The sequence below is a fragment of the Mobula hypostoma genome, chromosome 15, assembly GCF_963921235.1.
Source record: "Mobula hypostoma chromosome 15, sMobHyp1.1, whole genome shotgun sequence".
NCBI lineage: Eukaryota > Metazoa > Chordata > Chondrichthyes > Myliobatiformes > Myliobatidae > Mobula > Mobula hypostoma.
In genome coordinates this window covers 76,774,420-76,802,277 of record NC_086111.1, presented here as the reverse complement: position 1 = coordinate 76,802,277, position 27,858 = coordinate 76,774,420, and the positions used below count along the sequence as shown (strand labels likewise).

The 27,858-nt window shown below is 42.7% G+C and overlaps 1 long non-coding RNA gene across 1 annotated transcript in view; it reads right to left on the bottom strand.

Annotated features, from left to right (window-relative positions):
* The window catches only part of LOC134357013 (uncharacterized), a 28,922-nt gene extending 1,745 nt beyond the window's left edge, over positions 1–27,177 (bottom strand). Inside the window, exon 1 of the long non-coding RNA XR_010020482.1 lies at positions 27,018–27,177. This is a non-coding gene — a long non-coding RNA (uncharacterized LOC134357013). The remainder of the gene's footprint in view (positions 1–27,017) is intronic.
* Positions 27,178–27,858: the final 681 nt, after the last annotated feature.

The following is a 27,858-nucleotide window of genomic DNA, read 5'->3' as shown; positions in this document are numbered from 1 at the left end:
GGGATTGTCATGCAGGTGATTAGGAAAATTAGGATGGTGTTGTTCTCAAAAGGAGGAATTCCTAGAATGCCTGCAAGATGGTTTTTTAGAGCAGCTCGTGGTTGATCCACTTGGGGATCGGCTATTCTGGATTTGAATTCTGAATGAACCAGAATTATTTAGGTCAATTAAGTTCAAAGAACCCGTAGGGGTAAGTGATCTTAATCTGATCAAATTCACCCTGACAGTAGAGAAGGAGAAGCTAAATTCAGATGTGGACTAAAGAGAATTAGAGAGGCATGAGAGAAAAATTGGTCAAAATTGATTTGCAAAGAACACGGGCGGGGATGAAAACAGAGTAGCAATGGCTGGAATTTCTGGAAGCAATTCGGAAGGCACAAGATATACACATCACAAAGAGGAAGTAGTATTCTAAAGGTAAGGTCACAAAACCGTGTCTGATAAGAGAAACTAAAGACAACATAAAAAAACAAAGAGAGGGCATAGAGCAAAAATTACTAAGAAGTTAGAGGATTGGGAAGCTTTTAAAAAACCAACAGAATGCAACTAAAATAATTAAGAAGGAAAAGATGGAATACATAGGTGAGCTAGCCAGTAATATTAAAGAGGATACTACATTTTTCATCAGGTACATATAGTGTAAAAAAGAGGCGGAAGTGGATATGGAACCACTGGAAAATAGTGCTGGAGAGGTAGTAATGGGGTGGGGGTGCAAGGTGATGTCAGATGAACTGAATAAGCATCGTCCATCGCTCTTATCTGTGGAAGACCCTGCCAGGAATATGGAAGTCCCAGATGCCAGTGGTCAGAATGTGCAAAGTTATGTAACTCGGGAGAGGGTTCTTGGTAAACAGAGATGGTCTGAAGGTAAGTAGGTCACTTGGACAAGATGGCATACACCCCAGAGTTCTGAAAGAGGTGGCTGAAGAGATGTGGAGGCATTAGCAATGATCTTTCGAGATTCGTTAAGGAAATTATATCCTAAGAAGTTTTCTTCATTCACTGCTCCCCCTCTCCCAGTTTCACCTATCACCAACCACTTCTTCCACCCCTCTCACCCCCACACTTCTTCGTCTGACGTCTCATATTTTTCCCCAGTCCTGATGAAGGGTCTTGACCCGAAATGTCGACTGTTTACTATTTCCCATATATGCTGCCTGGCCTCCTAGGTTCCTCCAGCATCTTGTGTATGTGTTGCTTGGATTTCCAGCATCCACAGATTTTCTGCTGTTTTGATAAAAGCAAAAGCGGGGTCATATAATGTCGCAAGAAAATAGTGGGAAGTTAGAGGATTGGAAAGCTTTTACATAACCAACAGGAGACAACTGAAAAAACACACAGGAGAGACAAGATGAAAAATTAAGGTAATTGAGCCAATAATATGAAGTATCAAAAGTTGTTCAGATATATAAAGAGTAAAAAAGAGGCAAGAGTTGATATTGTACTGCTGGAAGATGATGCTGGCGAGTTAGTAATAGAGCAAAGAAATAGCGGTGGAATATAATAAGTATTTTGTGTCAATCTTCACTGTGTAAGACACCAGCAGTATAAGACCATAAGACATAGGAGCAGAATTAGGCCATTCAGCCCATCGAGTCTGTTCCGCTGTTCTATCATGTCTGATCCCGGTTGTCACTCAACCCCATGTACCTGCCTCCTTGGCATATCCTGTAATGCCCTGACTGATCAGCAAACTATTAGCTTCTGCCTTAAATGTACCCACAGACTTGGTCTCCACCACCGTCTGTGTCAGAGAATTCCACAGATTCACTGCTCTCTGACTAAATAAAATCCTCCTTAACTACTCTAAAAGGTCGCTCCTCAGTTTTGAGGCTGTGCCCTCTGTTATGGCTACCCCCACCATACGAAAAGTCCTCTCCTCATCCACACTATCTAGACCTTTCCACATTCGATGGGTTTCAGTGAGATTTACCCCCCACCATCCAAATTTATTAAATATAGGTCAGTGCAGGAGTACAGACCCAAGGCTGGCAAACACTCCTCATATCTTAACCCCTTCATTCCCGGAACCATCTTCTTGAACATCCTCTGAACTCTCTCCAATGACAACACACCTTTTCTGAGATATGGGTCCAAATACTCTTAAGTGCGGCCTAAGTCGTGTCTTATAAAGTATCAGCATTATCTCCTTGCTTATATATTCTAATTCACTTTAAATAAATGCCAGCATTGCATTTGCCTTCTTTACCACAGGCTCAACCTGTAAATTAACCTTCTGGGAGTCTTCCCCAAGGACTCACATTTCCTTCTGTACTTCTGTTTGAACCTTCTCCCCAGTCGGATAATAGTTCACTATTGTTCCTTTTGCCAAAATACATTATCGTACATTTCCCAGTATTGTATTCCATCTGCCACTTTTTTCCCCATTCTTCAAATTTGTCTGTGTCCTGCTGCAATCGCATTGCTTCCTCAGCACTACCAACGCCTCCACCTGTCTTTGTATCATCCACAAAGCCATCAATTCCATTTTCCAAATCATTGACCAACAATGTGAACATTAGCGGACCGAATACTGACCCCTGAAGACCACTAGTCACTGCTAGCCAACCAGAAAAGGCTCCTTTTATTCCCATTCGCTGCCTCTTGGCTGTCAGACATTCCTCTATCCATGCCAGTATTTCTTCTGATTTTTATCCTGTTAAGCCATCTCATGTGTAACACCTTATCAGATGCCTTCTGAAAATCCAAGTAAATGACATCCACTGCCTCTCATTTGTCCACCCTGCCTGTTACTTCCTCAAAGAACTCTGACAGATTTGTCAGGCAAGATTTCCCTGTACAGTAGCTATGCTGGCTTTGACTTATTTTATCATTAGTCTCCTAGTACCCCAAAACCTTATCTGTTATAATAGACTCCAACACTTTCCCAGCCACTGAGTTTAGGCTAACTGGACTATAGTTTGCTTTCTTTTGCCTTCCTCCCTTCTCAAAGAGCAGATTCACATTTGCAATCTTCCTGTCCTCCGGGACCATGCAGGAATCAAGTGATTCTTGACAGGTCATGACCAATGCATCTGTTATCCCTTCAGCAACCTCTCTCAGGACTCTGGGATGTAGTGCATCTGGTCCAGGTGACTTATCCACTTTAAGAACGTGAGCTTGACTAGCACGTTTTCTTTTATAATAGCAATGGCACTCACTCCTGCTCCCTGACACGGATCTGTGGCACACTGCCAGTGTCTTCCACAGAGAACATGGATGCAAAGTACCTATCAAGTTCATCTACCATCTCTTCCCCATTTCTACCTCAAGTATCATTTTTCAGTGGTCCAGTATCAACTCTCGCCTCACTTTCGCATTTTTTATAACTGGTTTATATTATTGTCCAGTTTGCCCTCATATTTCACCTTTCCACTTCTTATAGCTTTTTTATATTTGCCTGTTGTTAGATTTTAAAAGCTACCCAATTATCTAACTTTCTACTCACTTTTTCTACCTTATATGCACTTTCCTTGGCTTTTATACAGTCCTTAACCTCCTTTGTCAGCCTCAGTAGCCTCGCCCCACCATTTGAACACTTACTTCTGTGGGATATATCTATCCTGTACATTATGAACTATTCCCAGAAACGTCAGCCATTTCTGCTCTGGCGTCATCCCCACCAGTATCCTTCTCCAATCCACTGAGGAATCACCTCTCTCATACCTCTGTAATTCCCTTTATTCCATTGCGATACTACGCATGTGACCTATGTGTCTCCCTCACAAATTGCAGTAGGAATTCATACAACATAGAACATAGAATAGTACAGCACAATACAGGCCCTTCAGTCCACAATGTTGTGCCGACCCTCAAACCCTGCCTCCCATATAACCCACCACCTTAAATTCCTCCATATACCTGTCTAGTAGTCTCTTAAACTTCACTAGTGTATCTGCCTCCACCACTGACTCAGGCAGTGCATTCCAAACACCAACCACTCTCTGAGTAAAAAACCTTTCTCTAATATCCCCCTTGAACTTCCCACCCCTTACCTTAAAGCCATGTCCTCTTGTATTGAGCAGTGGTGCCCTGGGGAAGAGGCGCTGGCTATCCACTCTATCTATTCTTCTTATTACTTTGTACATCTCTATCATGTCTCCTCTCATCCTCCTTCTCTCCAAAGACTAAAGCCCTAGCTCCCTTAATCTCTGATCATAATGCATACTCTTTAAACCAGGCAGCATCCTGGTAAATCTCCTCTGTACCCTTTCCAATGCTTTCACATCCTTCCTATAGTGAGGTGACCAGAACTGGACACAGTTCTCCAAATGTGGCCTAACCAGAGTTTTATACAGCTACATCATTACATCGCGACTCTTAAACTCTATCCCTCGACTTATGAAAGCTAACACCCCATAAACTTTCTTAACTACCCTATCCACCTGTGAGGCAACTTTCAGGGATCTGTGGACATGTACCCGCAGACCCCTCTGCTCCTCCACACTACTAAGTATCCTGCCAGTTACTTTGTACTCTGACTTGGAGGTTGTCCTTCCAAAGTGTACCACCTCACACTTCTCCGGGTTGAACTCCATCTGCCACTTCTCAGCCCACTTCTGCAACCTATCAATGTCTCTCTGCAATCTTTGACAATCCTCTACACTATCTACAACACCACCAACCTTTGTGTCATTTGCAAACTTGCCAACCCACCCTTCTACCCCAACATCCAGGTCATTAATAAAAATCACTAAAAGTAGAGGTTGCAGAACAGATCCTTGTGGGACACCACTAGTCACAATCCTCCAATCTGAATGTACTTCCTCCACCATGACCCTCTGCCTTCTGTAAGCAAGCCAATTCTGAATCCACCTGGCCAAACTTCCCTGGATCCCATGCCTTCTGACCTTCTGAATAAGCCTACTGTGTGGAACCTTGTCAAATGCCTTACTAAAATCCATATAGATCACATCCACTGCATTACCCTCATCTTTATGCCTGGTCATTCTTCAAAGAACTCTATCAGGCTTGGTAGACACGATCTGCCCTTCACAAAGCCATGTTGACTGTCCCTGATCAGACCATGATTCTCTAAATGCCCATAGATCCTACCTCTAAGAATCTTTTCCAACAGCTTTCCCCCCCACAGAATAAGGCTCACTGGTCTATAATTACCCGGACTATCCCTACTACCGTTTTTGAACAAGGGGACAATATTCGCCTCCCTCCAATCCTCCGGTACCATTCCCGTGGACAACAAGGACATAAAGATCCTAGCCAGAGGTTCAGTAATCTCTTCCTTCGCCTCGTGGAGCAGCCTGGGGAATATTCCGTCAGGCCCTGGGGACTTATCCGTACTAATGTATTTTAACAACTCCAACACCTCCTCTCCCTTAATATCAACATGCTCCAGAACATCAACCTCACTCATATTGTTCTCACCATCATCAAGTTCCCTCTCATTGGTGAATACCAGAGAAGTATTCATTGAGGACCTCGCTCACTTGCACAGCCTCCTGGCACATCTTCCCACCTTTATCTCTAATCAGTCCTACCTTCACTCCTGTCATCTTTTTTTTCTTCACATAATTGAAGAATGCCTTGGGGTTTTCCTTTACCCTACTCACCAAGGCCTTCTCATGCCCCCTTCTTGCTCTTCTCAGCCCCTTCTTAAGCTCCTTTCTTGCTTCCCTATATTCCTCAATAGACCCATCTGATCCTTGCTTCCTAAGCCTCATGTATGCTGCTTTCTTCCACCTGACTAGATTTTCCACCTCACTTGTCACCCATGGTTCCTTCACCCTACCATTCTTTATCTTCCTCACCGGGACAAATTTATCCGTAACATCTCTGCAAGTGATCTCTAAACATCGACCACATGTCCATAGTACATTTCCCTGCAAAAACATCATCCCAATTCACACCTGCAAGTTCTAGCCTTATAGCCTCATAATTTGCCCTTCCCCAATTAAAAATTTTCCTGTCCTCTCTGATTCTGTCGTTTTCCATGACAATGCTAAAGGCCAGGGAGCAATGGTCACTGTCCCCCAGATGCTCACCCACTGAGAGATCTGTGACCTGACCCGGTTCATTACCTAGCACTAGATCTAGTATGGCATTCCCCCTAGTCGGCCTGTCCACATACTGTGACAGGAATCCTTCCTGGACACACTTAACAAACTCTGCCTAAACCCTTGGAACTAATCAGGTGCCAATCAATATTAGGGAAGTTAAAGTCACCCATGATAACAACCCTGTTATTTTTGCACCTTTCCAAAATCTGCCTCCCAATCTGCTCCTCTGTATTTCTACTGCTACCAGGGGGCCTATAGAATACCCCCAATAGAGTAACTGCTCCCTTCCTGTTCCTGACTTCCACCCATACTGACTCAAAAGAAGACTGGCAGTTTAATATTCCAGGGTTCCATTGTTTCAGATGTGATAGAGGCAGAGGAATGAAAGGTGTTGGGGGTATCATTGCTTGTCAGGGAAAATGTTACAGCAGTACTCTGGCAGGACAGATTAGAGGGCTTGTCTACTGAGTCCTCATGGGTGGAGCTGAGAGACAGGAAAGGTATGGCCACATTAGTGGGATTGTATTACAGACCACCCAATAGTCAGCGAGAATTGGAAGAGCAAATCTGCAGAGAGATAACAGGCAACTGCAGGAAACATAAAGCTGTGGTGGTAGGGGATTTTAATTTTCCATATATTGATTGGGACTCCCATACTGTTAGGAGTCTGGATTGTTTAGAGTTTCTAAAATGAGTTCAGGAAAGTTTTCTAAATCAATAAAAAGAAGGACCAACTAGAGGGGATGCAATATTGGATCTCCTGTTAGGAAACGAGTTAGGACAAGTGACAGAAGTCTGTGTAGGGGAGCACTTTAGTTCCAATGATCATAACACCATTAGTTTCAACTTCATCATGGACAAGGATAGATCTGGTCCTAGGGTTGAGGTTCTGAACTGGAAGAAGGCCAAATTTGAAGAAATGAGAAAGGATCTAAAAAGCATGGATTGGGACAGGTTGTTCTCTGGCAAGGATGTGATCGGTAGGTGGGAAGTCTTCAAAGGAGAAATTTTGAGAGTGCAGAGCTTTTATGTTCCTGTCAGGATTAAAGGCAAAGTGAATAGGAATAAAGAACCTTGGTTCTCAAGGGATATTGCAACTCTGATAAAGAAGAAGAGGGAATTGTATGATGTGTAGGAAACAGAGAGTAAATAAGGTGCTTGAGGAGTATAAGAAGTGCAAGAAAATACTTAAGAAAGAAACCAGGAGGGCTAAAAGAAGACATGAGGTTGCCTTGGCCGTCAAAGTGAAGGATAATCCAAGGAGCTTTTACAGGTATATTAAGAGCAAAAGGATTGTAAGGGATAAAATTGGTCCTCTTGAAGATCAGAGTGGTCGGCTATGTGCGGAACCAAAGGAAATGGGGGAGATCTTAAATAGGTTTTTTGCGTCTGTATTTACTAAGGAAACTGGCATGAAGTCTATGGAATTAAGGGAAACAAGTAGTGAGATCATGGAAACTGTACAGATTGAAAAGGAGGAGGTGCTTGCTGTCTTGAGGAAAATTAAAGTGGATAAATCCCCGGGACCTGACAGAGTGTTCCCTCGGACCTTGAAGGAGACTAGTGTTGAAATTGCAGGGGCCCTGGCAGAAATATTTAAAATGTCGCTGTCTATAGGTGAGGTGCCGGAGGATTGGAGAGTGGCTCATGTTGTTCCGTTGTTTAAAAAAGGATCGAAAAGTAATCCGGGAAATTATAGGCCGGTAAGTTTGACGTCAGTAGTGGGTAAGTTATTGGAGGGAGTACTAAGAGACAGAATCCACAAGCATTTGGATAGACAGGGACTTATTAGGGAGAGTCAACATGGCTTTGTGCGTGGTATGTCATGTTTGACCAATCTGTTGAGTTTTTCGAGGAGGTTACTAGGAAAGTGGATGAAGGGAAGGCAGTGGATGTTGTCTACATGGACTTCAGTAAGGCCTTTGACAAGGTCCCGCATGGGAGGTTAGTTAGGAAGATTCAGTCGCTAGGTATACATGGAGAGGTAGTAAATTGGATTAGACATTGGCTCAATGGAAGAAGCCAAAGAGTGGTAGTAGAGAATTGCTTCTCAGAGTGGAGGCCTGTGACTAGTGGTGTGCCTCAGAGATCAGTGCTGGGTCCATTGTTATTTGTCATCTATATCAATGATCTGGATGATAATGTGGTAAATTGGATCAGCAAATTTGCTGATGATACAAAGATTGGAGGTGTAGTAGACATTGAGGAAGGTTTTCAGAACCTGCAGAGGGACTTGGACCAGTTGGAAAAATGGGCTGAAAAATGGCAGATGGAGTTTAATACAGACAAGTGTGAGGTATTGCATGTTGGAAGGACAAACCAAGGTAGAACTAGATTTTGGAACGGTTCTGGTGGACTAGAAAGTTGCAAATGTCACTCTACTCTTTAAGAAGAAAGGGAGGCAGAAGAAAGGAAATGATAGGACAGTTAGTCTGACCTCAGTGGTCTTGAAGAGGTTAGAGTGTATTAAGGGTGAGTTTTTTGGGGACTGTAATTGGAGACGCATGATGAAGTAGGCCAAAGTCAGCAGGATTCCTTTAGAGGAAATCGTGTCTGACAAATCACTTGGAATACTTTGAGGAAATAACAGGCAAGATAGATAAAGCAGAGACAGTGGATGTTGTTTGCTTTGAATTTCAGGTGATCTTTAACAAGGTACCCCATGTAAGGCTGATTGAGAAAGTAAGGAGCCTGGGATCCAAGGGGACCTTGCTTTGTGGATCCAGAACTGGCTTGCCCACAGAAGGGAAAGAGTGGTTATAGATGAGTCATATTCTGCATGGAGGCCGGTGACCAGTGGTGTGCCTCAGGAATCTGTTCTGGGACCCCTACTTTTGGTGATTTTTATAAATGACCTGAATGAGGAAATGGAGGGATGGGTTAGTAAGTTTACTGATGACACAAAGTTTGGAGGTGTTGTGGATGGTGTGGAGGGGTGTCAGAAGTTACAATGGGATATTGATAGGATGCAAAACTGGGCTGAGAAGTGGTAAATTGAGTTCAACCCAGATAAGTGAGAGGTGGTTCATTTTGTTAGGTCAAACATGATGGCAGAATATAGCATTAATGGTAAGGCTCTAGACAGTGTGAAGGATCAGAGGGATCTTGGGTTCCGAGTCCATAGGACACTCAAAGCTGCTGCGCAGGTTGACTCTGTGGTTAAGAAGGCATATGGTGCATTGGCCTTGCGTGGGATTGAGCTTAAGAGCCAAGAGGTAATGTTGCAGCTATGTAGGACCCTGGTCAGACCCCATTTGGGGTAATTTGCTAAATTCTGGTCGCCTCACCAGAGGAAGGATGTGGAAACCACAGAAAGGGTGCAGAGGGGATATACAAGGATGTTGCCTGGATTGTGGAGCATGCCTTATGAGAATAGATTGAGTGAACTCGACCTTTTCTCCTTAGAGTGACCTGATAGAGTGTACAGGATGATGAGAGGCATTGATCGTGTGGACAGACATAGGTTTTTTTTTCCCAGGGCTGAAATGGCTAACATGAGAGGGCTCAGGTTTAAGGTGCTTGGAAGTAGGTACAGAGGAGATATCACAAGTAAGTTTTTTACAAGAGATTATTGAGTGCGTGGAATGGGCTACCGGCGGCGGTGGTTGAGGCAGAAACGATAGGGTCTTTTAAGAGTCTCCTGGATGGGTAGATGGAGCTTAGAAAAATGGAGGACTATGGGTAAGCCCAGGTAGTTCTAGGGTAAGGACATGTTCAGCACAGCTTTGTGGGCTGAAGGGCCTGTATTGTTTGCAGGTTTTCCATGTTTCTAAGGTGCTGCACGTGAAGCTGCTTAACAAGGTCACAGCTCATGGAATTACAGGAAAGATACTAGTATGGATAGAAGATTGGCTGACTGACAAGGGAGAAATAGTCAGAATAATGTGGGCAATTCTGTTTTGCTGTCGGTAGCTAATCGTGTTCCGTAGGGGTCAATATTAAGACTGCATCTTTTCATGTTAAATCTGAATGATGTGGATGACAGAATTGATACTTTGGTGACGAACTTTGTAGTTGATACAATGATAGGTACGGGACAGGTAGTTTAGAACAAATCAGGAGTCTGCAGAAGGACTTTGATAGGTTTGGGGAACAGGCAACGAAGTAGCAGATGAAATATAGTGTATGCAAGTGTACGGGCATGTACATTTGAAGAAGGAATAAAGGCGTAGAAAAAAAAATGGGAGAAAATTCAAAAATCTGAGGGGCATAGGTACTTGGGAGTCCATGAGCAGGAGTCCCTAAAGGTTTGCTTGCAGATTGTGTTGATTAAGGATGACAATTGTAATGTTAGCTTATAAGAGCAAGGATGTGACACATCTGACACATTGGTCAGATCACTCTTGGTATATTGTCAGCAGTTTCAGACCTGCTATCTGAGGAAAAGATGTGCTCATATTGGAGCGGGTCTGGAGGAGGTTCACGAGAATGATTCCAGGAATGAAAGGGTTAATGGATGAGGAGCAGAGATAAGGAAGAATTTCTTTAGTCAGGGAGTAGTATATCTTTGGAATTCATTGCCACAGACGGAGTAGAGGCCAACTCATTGAGTGTATTTTAAATGGATGTCCAAAGATTATGGGGGGAAGGCAGGAGAATGGGTTGAGAGAGATAACCAACTGGACACGAAGGAATGACGGAGCAGGAGCAGACTCGATTGGCAGAGCGGCCTCTGTCTCATATCTCATGGCTCATGGCCTGAAGAAGAGGCGAGTGAGGTTGCATTAGGGTTAGAATATTTGTTAGGGTATCCGCACCTGGATTATTGTGTTCAGTTTTGTTCATTTTGCTACAGGAGAGAGGATGTCAAGCTGGAATGAGTGCAGGGGAGATTTACGAGAATGGTGCCGGTACTCGAGGGACTGAGTTCTGGAGAGAGGTTGGGCAGGTTGGGACTTCACACCTTGAAGTGCAGGAGATTGAGGCTGACCTTATGCAGGTGTTCCAAACCATGAGTGTACAGAAATAAGGAATGTGCGCAGTCCTTTTCCCCACTTTTGTGGAATCAACAAACAGAGGGCACCGGTTTAAGGTGAGAGATTATTGATTTAATAGGGATCCCAGGGGAAAATTATTAATCTACTCTCCCTTCCGGTTCATTGTCTAACTAACTCGATGAGTGCACTCTCAGGTTGGAGGAGCAACACCTCATATTACATCCGGGTAGTTTACAACCCCGAAGGCATGAACATCGAGATCTTTAACTTCTACCTCCACCTCTTCTTTTCATCAACCCACACACCCGTCTCCTCCATTCTGTCTCCCCACTTCTCTCTTCTCCACTGCGGATCGTCTCCCTCTGGTTCCTCTTTTACCTCCTTTTTTCCCGTTGTCCACTCTCCTATCCTATCAGATTCCTTCTTTTCAGCCCTTTGCATTTTCCACCTACCACCTCGCAGTGTCTCACTTCATCTCCCACCTCCCCCACCCACTCACCTTCACTCTTATCTGGCTTCACCAATCATCTACCAGCTTGGACTCTTTCCACTCCCCGCACCATCTTCTTCCTGCTTCTCCCCACTTCCAGTCCTGATGAAGGGTCTCGGCAGGAAATCTCTGTTTTCCTTTATACACCTCTATCGAAGCTACCTGACCTCCTGACTTCCTCCAACATTTTGTGTATGTTTCTCTGCATCTCCAACATCTGCAGAATCTTTAAGTTCCTCGGGGTCAGTATCACAAATGACCTGACTTGGTCCCACCAAGCAGAGTCCACTGCCAAGAAGGCCCACCAGCGCCTTTACTTCCTGAGAAAACTAAAGAAATTTGGCCTGCCCCCTAAAACCCTCACTAATTTTTATAGATGCACCGTAGAAAGCATTCTTCTAGGGTGCATCACAACCTGGTATGGAAGTTGTCCTGTCCAAGACCGAAAGAAGCTGCAGAAGATCGTGAACACAGCCCAGCACATCACACAAACCAATCGTCCGTCCTTGGACTCACTTTACACCGCACGCTGTTGGAGCAGTGCTGCCAGGATAATCAAGGACACCACCCACCCATCCAATACTCTTTTCATCCCTCTTCCCTCCGGGAGAAGGCTCAGGAGCTTGAAGACTTGTACGGTCAGATCTGGGAACAGCTTCTTTCCAACTGTGATAAGACTGCTGAATGGATCCTGACCTGGATCTGGGCCGTACCCTCCAAATATCCGGACCTGCCTCTCGGTTTCTTTTGCACTTCCTTACTTTCCCTTTTCTATTTTCTATTTATGAGTTATAATTTAAAATTTTAATATTTACTATCAATTTGTACTCCAGGGAGTGCGAAGCACAGAATCAAATATCGCTGTGATGATTGTACGCTCTAGTATCAATTGTTTGGCGACAATAAAGTATGAAGTATAAAGAATCTCATCAGGACAGAGTGCAGAATGCAGAGATGACATCGGGTTTCATTAATGTCGAGGAGGCCACACCTGGAAAACTGGAAACAGTAGATGATCTCAACAGTCACGATGTTGAAAAGTTGCCTCATATGGAAGGACTGTTTGGGACCCTGACTAGTGGTGAGGAGAGTGGTTTGGGGCAGAGTTGGCTTCCAACCCCCTACACCCCTCCTTATCACTATAAACCTCTCCCCTTCGTGGACAACACTTCCACTTGGTGGTGATTTGCCACAATAACAGGTTCCCCCTGATCTGTGGACTCCATTGTCACCAGGTGGCGCTCTGTCACAATAATGCTGTGTTACATGCTCAAGGAGATCTGTTTTTTTGTGTGAGAATGATGTAATGGTCTTTTGGAGGTTACCTGACGTGATTTTCCCGCTGATGTGAGGTCACGTGATGACATGTGCACCATGGGTATATAAGGGCCGACCCAGGTGATGCAGTGGGTTTTTTAGTTTGTAGATTTCCAGGTAGAATGTGCTGTATCTCCGTTTCTGTTGCATGTTTGTCTTTGTGACGCAGTTTCATTTTTAAAACGGACTGTTGTGTTCTGTTGCAAGATACCATATTATTGGACTGGAAATTTTTGGCTAAGTGTGTTGATTTAACCAATTCCAACATTAGAAGGGAGAGTGAAGAATTTATCGAAGTACAGGATCGAGGGATCGAGAGGAGTCGGCATTGTTTGGCAGTTTAATAAAGGATCGACCTTATTGAGTCTTCGTTGGAGTCGCAACCTGCATCGGAGATAACTCTTACCAAAAAGTGAAAAGAGTTCATGCAGCGGTTTGCACTCTCTCTGTAAAAGGATTTAAGGTCAGTTGTTTTAAACTGTTTATTTACTTTCACATGGATTCTGTGGACAGAACCATCAGGAAAGTTGTGTCTGTGAAGAAATCCTTCTCCAGAGAAGTCTCTCCCAATTGAACGTATAGATCTGTTGGACTTTCGAAGTTATCACTTTAAGAACTATATCTGACTGTATCGCTTTAAGAACCAGTGTCGAGTGTTGATTTGTTGAACGGCTGCATATCGGTTAACTTCCAGTTAAAGTTTTCATTTGTTTTTTTTACCTTATCATTTATCCATGTTTAATAAATGTTTGGTTGTTTTTATATAACCTGTCTCAATTGATATTCATTGTTGCCGGTTACGTAACATAAACAGTGGGGGCTCATCCGGAATATGTTCCGAATTTGAGTTTAAGTGCTGGTAATTGCCATTTTGATTTGGAAAAGGGTAGTATCCGATTTTCTTTTTGGTTTGATTAGTGTGTGCGTTGTATTCAGCAACAATGGATATTAACGGGTTTTTGAAGATGCCTGACTCGGGATCCTGAGAGAATGCGAGAAAACCTGAGGTATTGGAGATTGCTAGGAAGTTAAAGGAATTATGAGGAATTCTACCAAGGCTTTCATACAAAGAAAAATTGCTGAACATTATATTAATTTGGAATTGCTTGATGCTGAGGTGTTAGATAAGTTTCCAATGAGTAATCTGGAAATGCAATTGCATCTTGAACAGTTAAAGTTTGAAAGATTTAAAGTGGAAATGAAAGAAAGAGAAGCTGAAAACCAGAGGAAATTTGAGCTAGAGATGGAGAAAATAAGGTCCGGGAATCAGTCTTCTGGTTCTATGAAATGGATTATTGTTAGTTGTGAGGTTGGATATTATTTTGAAAAGGGGGTATTAATGAGAAAGTGGAGATTGCCTACAGTTCCTGCTAGTGAGGAATGGGAAGTTAATCATCAGGTAGTAGTTCCTAAAATTTACCAAAATGAGATTTTGACTATGGCTCATAGTATTCCTTTGGGTGGTCATTTAGGTGTAAAGAAAACTATGAACAAAGTTTCTAAACATTTTTATTGGCCTGGTTTAAGACAAGATGTGGCGACATTTTGTAGAACGTGTCATACGTGTCAAATTGTTGGTAAACCTAATCAAGTTACTCCAGTGGCCCCACTGCAACCAATTCCTTTATTTGGTGAGCCATTCTCAAAAATCATTGTAGACTGTGTAGGTCTTTTGCCAAAAACTAAACCTGGACATCAATATTTATTAACTATTATGTGCACAGCGACTAGGTTTCCAGAGGCAGTACCTCTTAGGAATATAACAGCTAAAACTGTGACAAAGGCTCTTATAAAATTCTTTACTTATTTTGGGTTGCCTAAGGAAATACAATCACATCAAGGTAGTAATTTTATGTCTGGGTTGTTTCAGCAGATAGTTTATAAACTGGGAGCAAAACAGATTATTTCCTCAGCCTATCATCCAGAATCACAAGGAGCCTTGGAGAGATTTCATTCTACACTAAAATCTATGATTAGGACATATTGTGTAGAAAATGAAAAGGACTGGGATGAAGGTATACATTTCCTACTTTTTGCTGTAGGAATCATTAGGTTTTAGTCCTTTTGAACTTGTGTTTGGGCATAGAGTTCAAGGACCTTTGGCCTTGTTGAAGGAACAGTGGATTAATAAAGAAGTACACACTAATTTGCTAGATTATATTTTGAAATTTAAAGAAAGATTGTATAAAGCTTGTAGCTTGGCTAAGGAAAATTTAAAGTTAGCTCAAGAGAAGATGAAGACGTAGTATGATAAGGAAGCTAGGATGAGGTCATTTAGGCCTGGAGATAAGGTGTTGGTTCTTTTCCCAGTGCAAACGAACCGATTACAAGCCAAATTCCATGGTCCTTATAAGATTAAATCTAAAATAAATGATGTGGATTATGTGGTTAAAAACCCCAGATCGGAGAAAGACAACACAGCTGTGTCATATAAATATGATAATACTGTATTATGAGAGAGAAGCTGCTACTATGACTGTTGTGATCAATAATGAGTCTAATCTCAATGAGAACTTAATAGAGGATTCATCTGAAACTCATTTTAAACCCAACATTATTTCAGCCAGGTTACCAAATTCAAAAATTCTGGAAAATATTGATGAAAAATTAGCTCATTTACAGCCAGAGCAGAGAGAGCAGATGAAATAGTTCATTTTTAGATATAGAGATTTATTTCCAGACGTCCCTAGAAGAACCACCGTAGCTACACATGATGTAGATGTTAGAGATGCAAAACCCATAAAACAACATCCGTATCAAATGAACAAGGAAAAATGTGAACTTGCTGAACAGGAAATTGAGTATATGTTAGAGAATGATATTATTAGACATTCTAATTCAAATTGGAGTTCACCGTGTGTTATGGTGCCTAAGCCAGACAATAGTATTAGGTTTTGTCTGGATTACAGAATGGTGAATGCAGTGACAAAAACAGATGCATATCCAATCCCTAGGGTAGATGATTGTGTGGATAAAGTTGGACAGGCCAAATTCCTTACAAAAATTGATTTGTTAGAAGGTTATTGGTGTGTTCCATTGACGGACAGAGGTAGAGAGATTTCAGCATTTGTAACCCCATCTGGGTTATGTGAATATAATGTTCTTCCATTTGGGATGAAGAATGCACCAGGTACTTTTCAGAGGATGATTAATAGCGTGATTCAGGGATTAAAAGATACAGATGCCTATACTGATGATTTGGTTACAGGGAATAATACTTGGAAAGCACATTACGGCGATGGAGAAATTATTTGAGAGACTTTCAAAAGCTAACTTAACTATTAACTTAGCTGAAAGTGAATCTGGTCATGCCACTGTCACAGTTAAGGAAAAGGGTTAAGGAAATTAGACTCCAATTTAATACCACAGTCTAATGTTAAAGGAGTACAATATTTTGATCACTCATATTAAGGGTAAAGACAATGTGATTGCTGATCGTTTGTCTGGATGTTAAATGTACAATGTAAAATTTGTTTTTTGGAGTGATATTTTAACACTTGTAACACTCCTACTGTACATTAGTTTGTAAAGGGCTGAAAGATAAGATTGTATGTATTGTGTATTTTGTAAATTTTATACATTTGTATTTTTTGTATAAATTAAAATTTTGTTCTTCAAGAGAACACATTTTTTTTGGAGGGAGGTGTTACATGCTCAAGGAGATCTTTTTTTGTGAGAATGATATAATGGTCTTTTGGAGGTCACCTGATGTGATTTTCCCGCCGATGTGAGGGCACGTGATGACATGTGCATCATGACTATTTAAGGGTTGACCCAGGTGATGCAGTAGGCTTTGAGTCTGTAGATTTCCAGGTAGAATGTGCTGTATCTCCATTTCTGTTGTGTGTTTGTTTTTGTGATGCAGTTTCATTTTTAAAACGGTTTTGCGTTCTGTTGTAAGATACCATATTATTGGACTGGAAATTTTTGGCTCGATGTGTTGATTTACTCAATTCCAACATTAGAAGGAAGAGTGAAGAATTTATCGAAGTGCAGGATCGAGGGATCGAGAGGAGTTGGCATTGTTTGGCAGTTTAATAAAGGATTGACCTTATTGAGTCTTCGTTGGAGTCGCAACCTGCATCGAGATAACTCTTGCCAAAAAGTGAAAAGAGTTCATGCAACAGTGTGCTCTCTCTGTAAAAGAATTTAAGGTCAGTTGTTTTAAACTGTTTATTTACCTCCACGTGGATTCTGTGGACAGAACCAGCAGGAAAGTTGTGTCTGTGAAGAAATCCTTCTCCAGAGAAGGATCTCCCCAATTGAATGTGTAGATCTGTTGGACTTTCGAATTTATCGCTTTAAGAACTGTTTTCACATTTAACGCTTTAAGAACCAGAGCCAAGTGTTGATTCGTTGAATGGCTGCATATCGGTTAACTTCTGGTTAAAGTTTTTGTTTGTTTTTTTTTACATTATCGTTTATCCATGTTTAATAAATGTTTGGTTATTTTTATACAACCTGTCTCGATTGATATTCATTGTTGCCATTTACGTAACAGCTGAGAGACAGAAATGTGACGCTGCTGCCTGCTGAAATGTTTATTGAAGATTCAGGGTTGTTTAATTCCATTTCCAGCAGACAAGAGTAAATGAGGTCAAAATAATTATTACTCCAGCTCCAATGCAACACAAAAACACAATAGTAAAAACAGATATCCACAGCTTATATACTGTGAACAGTTTGATTGTCTGTCCATAAAGCGACACTCAGCATAGATTGTCTGCACATAAGATGACAGACAGGAAATGATAAAGTAGAGGTGTTTGGTGGTGTGGAAGGCTGGGTTAGTGGGTAGAGATATTTATCAGCCTTTCTGCTTGGGAAGAGTAGCTGTCCCAGAGGCTGGTAGTCGTGGTGAGGATGCTGCGTAGTCTACCCCCTCATGGGAGTGCGGCAAACAGTCCATGAGTGGGATGGGTGGAGGTAGATTATAAAAATCAGGTTGGTGCTTGATCTCAAGAGAGGGAATTCAGAAAATACCAATGAGATGCTTTTAGAACAGCTTGTAATTGTGCCCACTGGAGAAAAGGCAAGTCTGGATTGGGTTTTGTGCAAAGAATCAAATTTAATTAGGGAGCTTATGGTAAAGGAAACGTGGACACAGTGATCATAACATGTTACAATTCACCCTGCACTTTGAGAGGGGAAAGGTACAACAAGATGCATCATTATTAGTGGAGTGAGGGGAACTACGGAGGCACAGGAGAAGAGCTCACCAAAGTTGATTGGAAGGGAACACTAGCAGGGATGAAAGTTATGTAAATATGATGTTACCATTCATTACGAGAGGACTATTCACAAGGATACAATGTTGAGACATTCTAAGGCATTGGTTAAACCACGCGGACTACCATGAGCAGTGTAGGGACTCATCTGAGGAAAAATCTGCTGGAATTGGACCGAGTCTGGAGGAGGTTCATAAAAATGATTCTGAGGCTGACAAGGTTAACGCATGAGAGGCATTAGATGTCTCTGGGCCCGTATCCGATACCGTTTAGAAAAAAAAATAAGAGGGGCTCTTGAATATGGAAAATCCGAGAAAGAGTGCATGCGGAGAGGATTTTTCCTGTAGTCGGGACAAGGGGAACACACCCACAGAATACAGGGACCACAATTTAGAACACAGAAGAGGAAAAATTCTCCCGCTGTGTCTTACGATCTTATGATTATTCAACTCGACCTTCTATGATCTAAGCTCCTGTGTCCGTTCCCCTCGCTCCCCCTAATTATTATCTATCTCCACCTCAAAACTACCCAGCCAACCGGCCTTCACACCCTCGGGGCAGTGAATCGCAAAGATTGTACACTCATATAGATAGATACCTCATTGATCACAAAGCGAAATTAAATAGAAGATATAAAATTCCAGGAATTTTCACACATCTCCATTTGAAATGAGCATCCCTTATCGACCCCTCTGTGTGGCTCTGTAACTGACAAGGAGAGATACTCTATCAAGATACTCCACAAATACCCTATCGTTTGTGAATATGTTCTAAATTCAGGGCCAAATCATCTCACCTCTGCTGGTAAATCATCCCGTGTATTACACTGGTAAAACTGCTCTGGCTGGCTCCATAGCTACTCTAAGATTTCTTACTGCTTGGGGATTAAAACCATGCATAGGATTCCCCGTGTGGCCTCATTAACACCCTGTACAATGGTAGCTACACTGGTCCATTCTATTCCCTGTGCGGTGATGGCCAAAATACAATCTGCCTTTGGAACTACTTGATGCAAAATGACAATGTCGTCATTAGATTTCCTTCCTCTGTTTCTGTGTTATCAGCAGATTTGGACATCTCTCATCTCGTTCCCTCCTCCAGGCAGTTAAGCAGTGAACATGTCTATTGAGCATATGAACATGTACCAGAGCATGTCTGTAGGATTAGTACTTTAGTACTTTGCTCTGGGTGTAAGATGTGGGAATCCTGGGGATCGTCCAGTCTCCCAGATGGCCAGATCTGCGCCAGATGCACCGAGGTACAGCTTTTGAGAGACCGTGTTAGGGATCTGGAGCTGCGGCTTGATGACCTACAGCTTATAATGGAACGTGAGCAGGAGATAGACAGGAGCTACAAGGAGTTAGATAAGTGGGCGACTGTCAGGGCAGGGAAAGGATGGGAAGAGCTCAGACAGTAGAGAGCACCCCTGTGGCCATCCCCCTCAGTAATCGTTATCTTGCTTTGAATGCTGTTGAGGGGGGTGATCTGACAGAGGACGACCACGGCGATCCGGTCTCTGGCACTGAGTCTGGTTCCGTGGAGCAGAAGGGAAGGAGGAAGATGAGGAATGTGGTAGTCATAGGGGATCGAATAGTGAGGAGAACAGACAGGAGTTTCTGTCAGCCTGATAGAGATACCTGCATGGCGTGTTGCCTCCCAGGTGCCAGGGTACGGGATGTCTCGGATTGGGTGCAGAGTATTCTGAAGGGGGAGAGTGAACAACCAGAAGTCTTGGTACATGTCGGTACCAATGACATAGGTAGAAAAAGAGAGGAGGTCCTTGCTGGAAAGCGGCCAGTGAAGGAGTGGAGCTTTGACTCGAGAGATTCTGGCAGTTTTGGCAGTTGGTCTGTGCAATCAAGATTCGAATAGATTAGCAGAAAGCCGTTGATTAGACAATCAAGATTTGCATAGCTCAGACTCAGCAGAAAGCAGCTGATTGGGCAATCGAGGTCAGGTGACCAAGCATTTTGAAAAGCTCAAACAGATAAATAGAGGGATAGCTCAAGCAAAGCGGCCAGTGAATGAGTGGGCCAGTGACGGAGTGGAGCTTTGAGGCTTTGACGAGAAGAGGCAGAGGACAAGCTTTTTCACAGTTAGTCTTTACAATGCCTCCTGAGAGGGTGATGTGCCTCTCATGTGAGATGTGGCAGTCTTGAGGGAACTCATCTCCTGCAGAGTCACATCTGCCAGAAGTGCATATGGCTGGGCGATCTGGAAGACCACGTAAGGAATCTAAAGCAGCAGCTGGATGACCTTCGACTCATAAGGGAGAATGAGGCAGTCATAGATGAGAGCTACAGGGAGGTAGTCACACCTAGGCTGTCGGAAGCAGGTCGTTGGGTGACAGTCAGAGGGGGGAAAGCGAAGGTGAGCAGACAGGTAGTGCAGAGCACCCCTGTAGCCATCCCCCTGAACAATAAGTTGAGCCGACTCTGGGAACCGCTATCTTTGACTGGGTGTCGTATAATAACCCAGATCTTATTAGGCAGTGAACATAATATGATTGAATTCCTACTGCAATTTGTGAGGGAGAAGCATAGGTCACATGCATAGAATTGTAATGGAATAAAGGGAATTACAGAGGTATGTGAGAGGTGATTCCCTGGTGGATTGGAGAAGGATACTGCTGTAGATGATGCCAGAGCAGAAATGGCTGACGTTTCTAACAATATTTCAAAATGTACAGGATAGATATATCCCTCAGAAGTAGTTCTCAGCAGCGGAGCGAGGCTCCCGTGGCTGACAAAGGAAATTAAGGACTGTATAAAAGCCAAGGAAAGTGCATATAAAGGTAGCAAAAGTGAGTAGGAAGTTAGATAATTGGGTAGCTTTTAAAATCCAACAACAGGCAAATATGAAAAAGCTATCTGAAGGGGAAAGGTGAAATATGGGAGCAATCTAAACAATAATATAAACCATTGTTAAAATGCGAAAGGGAGGCGAGAGTTGATATGGACCACAGGAAAATAATGCTCATGGGGTAGAATGGGGAAGAGATGATAGATGAACTTTATAGGTGCTTTGCATCAGTCTTCTCTGTGGAAGACACTAGCAGTGTGCCAGAAATCTTTGAGTGTCAGGGAGCAGGAGTGAGTGCCATTGCTATTACAAAAGAAAATGTGCCAGTCAAACTCAGGTTCTTAAAGTGGTTAAGCCACCTGGACCAGATGCACTACATCCCAGAGTCCTGAGAGAGGTTGCTGAAGAGATAACAGATGCATTGGTCATGACTTGTCAAGAATCACTTGACTCTGGCATGGTCCAAGAGGACAGGAAGATTGCAAATGTCAATCCACACTTTGAGAAGGGAGGAAGGCAAAAGAAAGCAAATTATAGTCCATCGTTATAGTCCGTTCATGGTTTGGAACACCTGCATAAGGTCAGCCTCAATCTCCTGCACTTCAAGGTGTGAAGTTCCAAACTGCCCAACCTCTCTCCAGAACTCAGTCCCTCGAGTACCAGCATCATTCTCAAAAATCTCCCCTGCACTCATTCCAGCTTGACGTCCTCTCTCCTGTAGCAGAGCAACCAAAACTGAATACAATAATCCAGGCATGGATACCCTAACAATATCCTAACTCCAATGCAACCTCACTCACCTCTTCTTCAGGCCATGAGCCATGAGATATGAGACAGAGGCCGCTCAGCCAATCGAGTATGCTCCTGCTCCGTCATTCCTTCGTGTCCAATTGGTTATCTCTCTCAACCCATTCTCCTGCCTTCCCCCCATAATCTTTGGACATCCATGTGAAATACACTCAATGACTTGGCCTCTACTCCGTCCGTGGCAATGAATTCCAAGGATATACCACTCCCTGACTAAAGAAATTCTTCCTTATCTCTGCTCTCAGTGGATGCCCTATCTATTGAGGCCGTGGCTTCTAGTCCCAGACTGACAGTATAGGGTGCATCTTCTTCATAGTCACTCTGTCGAGGCTCTTCAATATTTAATAGATTTCAATGAGATCCCCTCTTTCTTCTAGACCAGCGAGTACAGGGTCAAAGCCATCTAATGCTCCTCATATATTAACCCTTTCATTCCTGGAATCATTCTCATGTACCTTCTCCGGACCTGCTCCAATACGAGTACTTCTTTTTCTCAGATAGGAGGTCGGAAACTGCTCACAATACACCAAGAGTGATCTGACCAATGCGTTATAAAGCTACAGTGTCACATCCTTGCTCTTATATGCTAACATTACAGTTGTCATCCTTAATCAACTCAATCTGCAAGCAAACCTTTAGGGACTCCTGCTCAAGGACTCCGAATTACCTATGCACTGCTGATTTTTGAATTTTCTCCCATTTTTTTTGGCACCCTTATTCCTTCTACCAGTTGTACGTGATGGTACACTTGCATACACTGTATTTCATCTGCTACTTCATTGCCTGTTCTCCAAACCTATCGAAGTCCTTCTACAGACTCCCGATTTACTCTGAACTACCTGTCCCGTACATATTTTTGTATCAATTGCAAAGTTTGTCACCAAGGTATCAATTCTGTCATCCACATCATTCAGATTTAAACTAAAAAGACACAGTCTCAACACCGACACCAGTGGAACACAATTAGCTACCGACAGCAAAACAGAATTACCCACATTATTTTGACTCTTTCTCCCTTGTCAGTCAGCCAATCTTCTATCCATACTAGTATCTTTCCTGTAATTCCATGAGCTGTGACCTTGTTAAGCAGCTTCACGTGCAGCACCTTAGAAACATGGAAAACCTGCAACACAATACAGGCCCTTCGGCCCACAAAGTTGTAAAAACATCTCCTTACCCTAGAACTACCTAGGCTTACCCATAGCCCCCTATTTTTCTGAGCTCCATGTACCCATCCAGGAGTCTCTTAAAAGACCCTATCATTTCCGCCTCCACAACCGCCGCCGGCAGCCCATTCCACGCACTCACCACTCTGTGTAAAAAACTTACCCCTGACATCTCCTCTGTATCTACTTCCAAGCACCTCAAAACTAGGCCCTCCCGTGCTAGCAGTTTCAGCCCTGGGAAAAAGCCTCTGATTATCCACATGATCAATGCCTCTCATTTTCTTGTACAGCTCTATCAGGTCACCTCTCATCCTCCATCACTCCAAGGAGAAAAGGCCGAGTTAACTCACACTATTCTCATAAGGCATGCTCCACAATCCAGGCAACATCCTCGTAAATCTCCTCTGCTATCTCCTATAATGGTTGAAATATGAGGGCAAATTAGACAATAATATAAACCATTATAAAAATGCGGATGGGAGACCAGAGTTTATATTGGAGCACTGGAAAATGATGCTCATGGGGTAGAAATGGGAAGAGATGGTAGATGAACTTGATAAATACTTTGCATCCGTCTTCTCTGTGGAAGACACCAGCAGTGTGCCAGAGGTCCATGAGCGTCAGGGAGCAGGAGTGAGTGCCATTGTTATTTCAAAGGAAAATGTGCTACGTTCCCAGGTTCTTAAAGTGGATAAGTCACCTGGACCAGATGGACTACATCCCAGACTCCTGAGAGAGGTTGCTGAAGAGATAAAAGATGCACTGGTCATGACCTGTCAAGAATCACTTCATTCTGGCATGGTCCCAGAGGACAGGAAGATTGCAAATGTCAATCCACACTTTGTGAAGGGAGGAAGGCGAAAGAAAGCAAATTATAGTCCAGTTAGCCTAACCTCAGTGGCTGGGAAAGTGTTGGAGTCTATTATAACAGATGATGTTGTGAGGTACTGGGAGACTAATGATAAAATAAATTAAAGTCAGCATAGCTTCTGTGCAGGGAAATTTTGCCCGACAAATCTGTTCTTTGAGGAAGTAATAAGCAGGATGGACAAATGAGAGGCAGTGGATATCATTTACTTGGGTTTTCAGAAGGCATCTGATAAGATGTCACACATGAGATGGCTTAACAGGATAAAAAGTCAGAAGAAATACTGGCGTGGATAGAGGAATGTCTGACAGCCAAGGAGGCAGCGAGTGAGAATAAAAGGAGCCTTTTCTGGTTGGCTAGCAGTGACTAGTGGTCTTCAGGGGTCAGTATTCGCTCCGCTAATTTTCACATTGTTGGTCAATGATTTGGAAAATGGAATTGATGGCTTTGTGGATGATACAAAGACAGGTGGAGGGGTAGGTAGTGCTGAGGAAGCAATGCGATTGCAGCAGACCACAGACAAATTTGAAGAATGGGGTAAAAAGTGGCAGATGGAAAACAATACTGGGAAATGTACGATAATGCATTTTGGCAAAAGGAACAATAGTGAACTATTATCTGACTGGGGAGAAGGTTCAAACAACAGAAGTACAGAAGGAAATACGAGTCCTCGGGCAAGACTCCCAGAAGGTTAATTTACAGGTTGAGCCTGTGGTAAAGGCGGCAAATGCAATGCTGGCATTTATTTAAAGTGAAGTAGAATATATAAGCAAGGAGATAATGCTGATACTTTATAAGACACTACTTAGCCGCACTTAGAGTATTTGGGACCCATATCTCAGAAAATGTGTGTTGTCATTGGAGAGAGTCCAGAGGATGTTCGAGAAGATGATCCGGGAATGAAGGGGTTAAGATATGAGGAGTGTTTGCCAGCCTTGGGTCTGTACTCCTGCACTGACCTATGTTTAATAAATGTGGGTGGTGGGGGGCAAATCTCACTGAAACCCACCGAATGTGGAAAGGTCTAGATAGTGTGGATGAGGAGAGGACTTTTTGTATGGTGGGGGTAGCCATAACAGGGGGCACAGCCTCAACACTGAGGAGCAACCTTTTAGAGTAGTTAAGGAGGATTTTACTTGGTCAGAGAGCAGTGAATCTGTGGAATTTTCTGACACAGACGGCGATGGGGGCCAAGTCTGTGGGTACATTTAAGTCAGAAGCTAATAATTTACTGATCAGTCAGGGCATTACAGGATATGCCAAGGAGGCAGGTGCATGGGGTTGAGTGAGAACCGGGATCAGACATGATAGAACAGTGGAGCAGACTCGATGGGCTGAATGGCCTAATTCTACTCCTATGTCTTATGGTCTTATACTGCTGGTGTCTTACACAGTGAAGATTGACACAAAATACTTATTATATTCCACCGCTATTTCTTTGCTCTATTACTAACTCACCAGCATCATCTTCCAGCGGTACAATATCAACTTCTGCCTCTTTTTTACTCTTTATATATCTGAACAACTTTTGAAACTTAATATTATTGGTTCACTTACCTTAATTTTTCATCTTGTCTCTCCTGTGTGTTTTTTTAGTTGTCTCCAATTGGTTATGTAAAAGCTTTCCAATCCTCTAACTTCCCACTATTTTCTTGCTATATTATATGACCCCGCTTTTGCTTTTATCAAAACAGGAGAAAATCTGTGGATGCTGGAAATCCAACACAAGATGCTGGAGGAACCTAGGAGGCCGGGCGGCATATATGGGAAATAGTAAGCAGTCGACGTTTCAGGCCAAGACCCTTCATCAGGACTGGGGAAAAAACAGATGAGACATCAGAGGAAGAAGTGTGGCAGTGAGAGGGGTGGAAGAAGAGGAAGGTGATAGGTGAAACTGGGAGAGAAATCCAAAGGAAAAAACTCCTTTGGATTTAATTTCATTAACAATTCTTGAAAGATCATTGCTAATGCCTCCACATCTCATTAGCCACCTCTTTCAGATCTCTGGGTGAACACCATCTGGTCCAGGTGACTTAGTTATGTTCAGACCATCTCTGTTCCCCAAGAACCTTCTCCCGAATTACATAACTTTACACATTCTGACCACTGACATCTGGGACGTCCATATTCCTGCCAGTGTCTTCGACAGATAAGAGTGATGTCCAATACTTATTCAGTTCATCTGCCATCACCTTGCACCGCACCCCATTACTACCTCTCCAGCATCATTTTCCAATGGTCCGATATCCACTTCCACCTCTCTTTTACACTATATGTACCTGAAGAAAAATTTGGTATCCTCTTTAATATTCCTGGCTAACTCACCTATGTATTCCATCTTTTCCTTCTTATTTATTTTAGTTGCATTCTGTTGGTTTTTAAAAGCTTCCCAATCCTCTAACTTGCTAGTAATTTTTGCTCTATGCTCTCTTTAGTTTCTCTTATCAGCCACGGTTTTGTCACTTTACCTTTAGAATACTACTTCCTCTTTGTGATGTGTATATCCTGTGCCTTCCGAATTTCTTCCAGAAATTTTAGCCGTCGCTGTTCTGTTTTAATTCCTGCCCGTACTCTTTTAAAATCAATTTTGACCAATTTTTCTCTCATGACTCTCTAATTCTCTTCATTCCACATCTGACTTTAGCTTCTCCTTCTTTCATGTCAGGGTGAATTTGATCCTATGAAGATCACTTGCCCCTAAGGGTTCTTTCAATTTAAGTGACCTAATTAATTCCAGATCATTACAACACCCAATCCAGAATAGCTGATCCCCAAGTGGGCTCAACCACAAGGTGCTTTTAAAAATCATCTTGCAGGCATTCTAGGAATTCCTCCTCTTGAGACCAACACCATCCTAATTTTCCTCATCACCTGCATGACAATCCCCCATGACTATTGTAACATTGCCCTTTTGGCACGCATTTTCTGTCTCCCATTGTAATTTGTGGACCACATACTTACTACTGTTTGGGGGTCTCTATACAATTCCCATCAGGGATGTCAGGCAGTGTCTATGGATGGGAATCAGCAAATACAACAAAGGCAAGAAACACTTTCATGAATACTGACACTGACTTTTTTTTAAAATGAAAATATCTTGGTCCCATTTCAATCAGTGAAATTTACAAAGATAAATAAGAACTGAAATGACAACTTTAGAAAAGTCTATTTACACTCAGACCCACTTAAAATTAACACTACCAAGGACAGAAGGTGGAAGAGGAATAACACACATGAAAAAATTAACAGACAGTACACCATATGCAATTAAATGATTACACTCTATAAGTACTTCTTGGTGATGGGTTAGTAGAAACAAATACAATAAAGGCACCAAGTCAGTAACTCTATCAGTTCTCTGCACAAATAATTCGTTGGAGCTCACGAATCAGGTATCCTCTCCTCCAGTCGATGTCCTCCGAACTCCGCCGACCCTCGAATGGCACCACTCTTGGTGGTCTGCCAAAACGCTCCACACGAGGCTGTCCTCGTCTCCTCTCCTCACGAAGACCCTGGGCCTCGGACTCCCACTCAGGGTCCGTTCAGTCGCCCAGCTTACAGCATCTCTCGGGTCGCGTCTCCCCTTTCTGTCCCCACCACACCTTCTGACCAAAGTCCATGAAAAACAATAGCTTTCACACATAAGAAAGAATAACATCTATTCTGTTGCTTAGCAATGGCATTCCAAAGTCAAGTTATCTATGATTATAACTCAAATAGGCTGCTATCGAGAACCCCTTACATCAGCAGTTAATATTACAAAGAAGCCATTTTATTAGCCATAGCAGTCAACATGAAAAAAACCCTTACACTTCTAACTATATATTTTCATCAGAAATGAAAAGGATTCAATGCTCCATGTGTATATGCAATTGTGATAAGAAGTACAGACCAGAAAACTTAAATGAGAGGCCAACTCAGAAAAGTGAATCATCACTATGGAAGAAAATATTAACCAGTGGAATGAGTATGACCCTCCATGGGAGAAATCCCAACAATCTGAGCAGACTAGATGTTGACAAGGAAGCATCGAGCACCTCACTGAGAGTTGGAGACCTCTTCCCAGAAACAGAGGGGTTCCTTGCAGAAATACAGGACAAGGTGGTCAACAAAAAAAAAAATAAATAAAAAAATCGAAGAACTACATACAATACAAACAAACAAGGCAATAAATCCAGAAAATGCCAAGAGAAACCAGACACAATCCAACACATTCCAGGATCCTG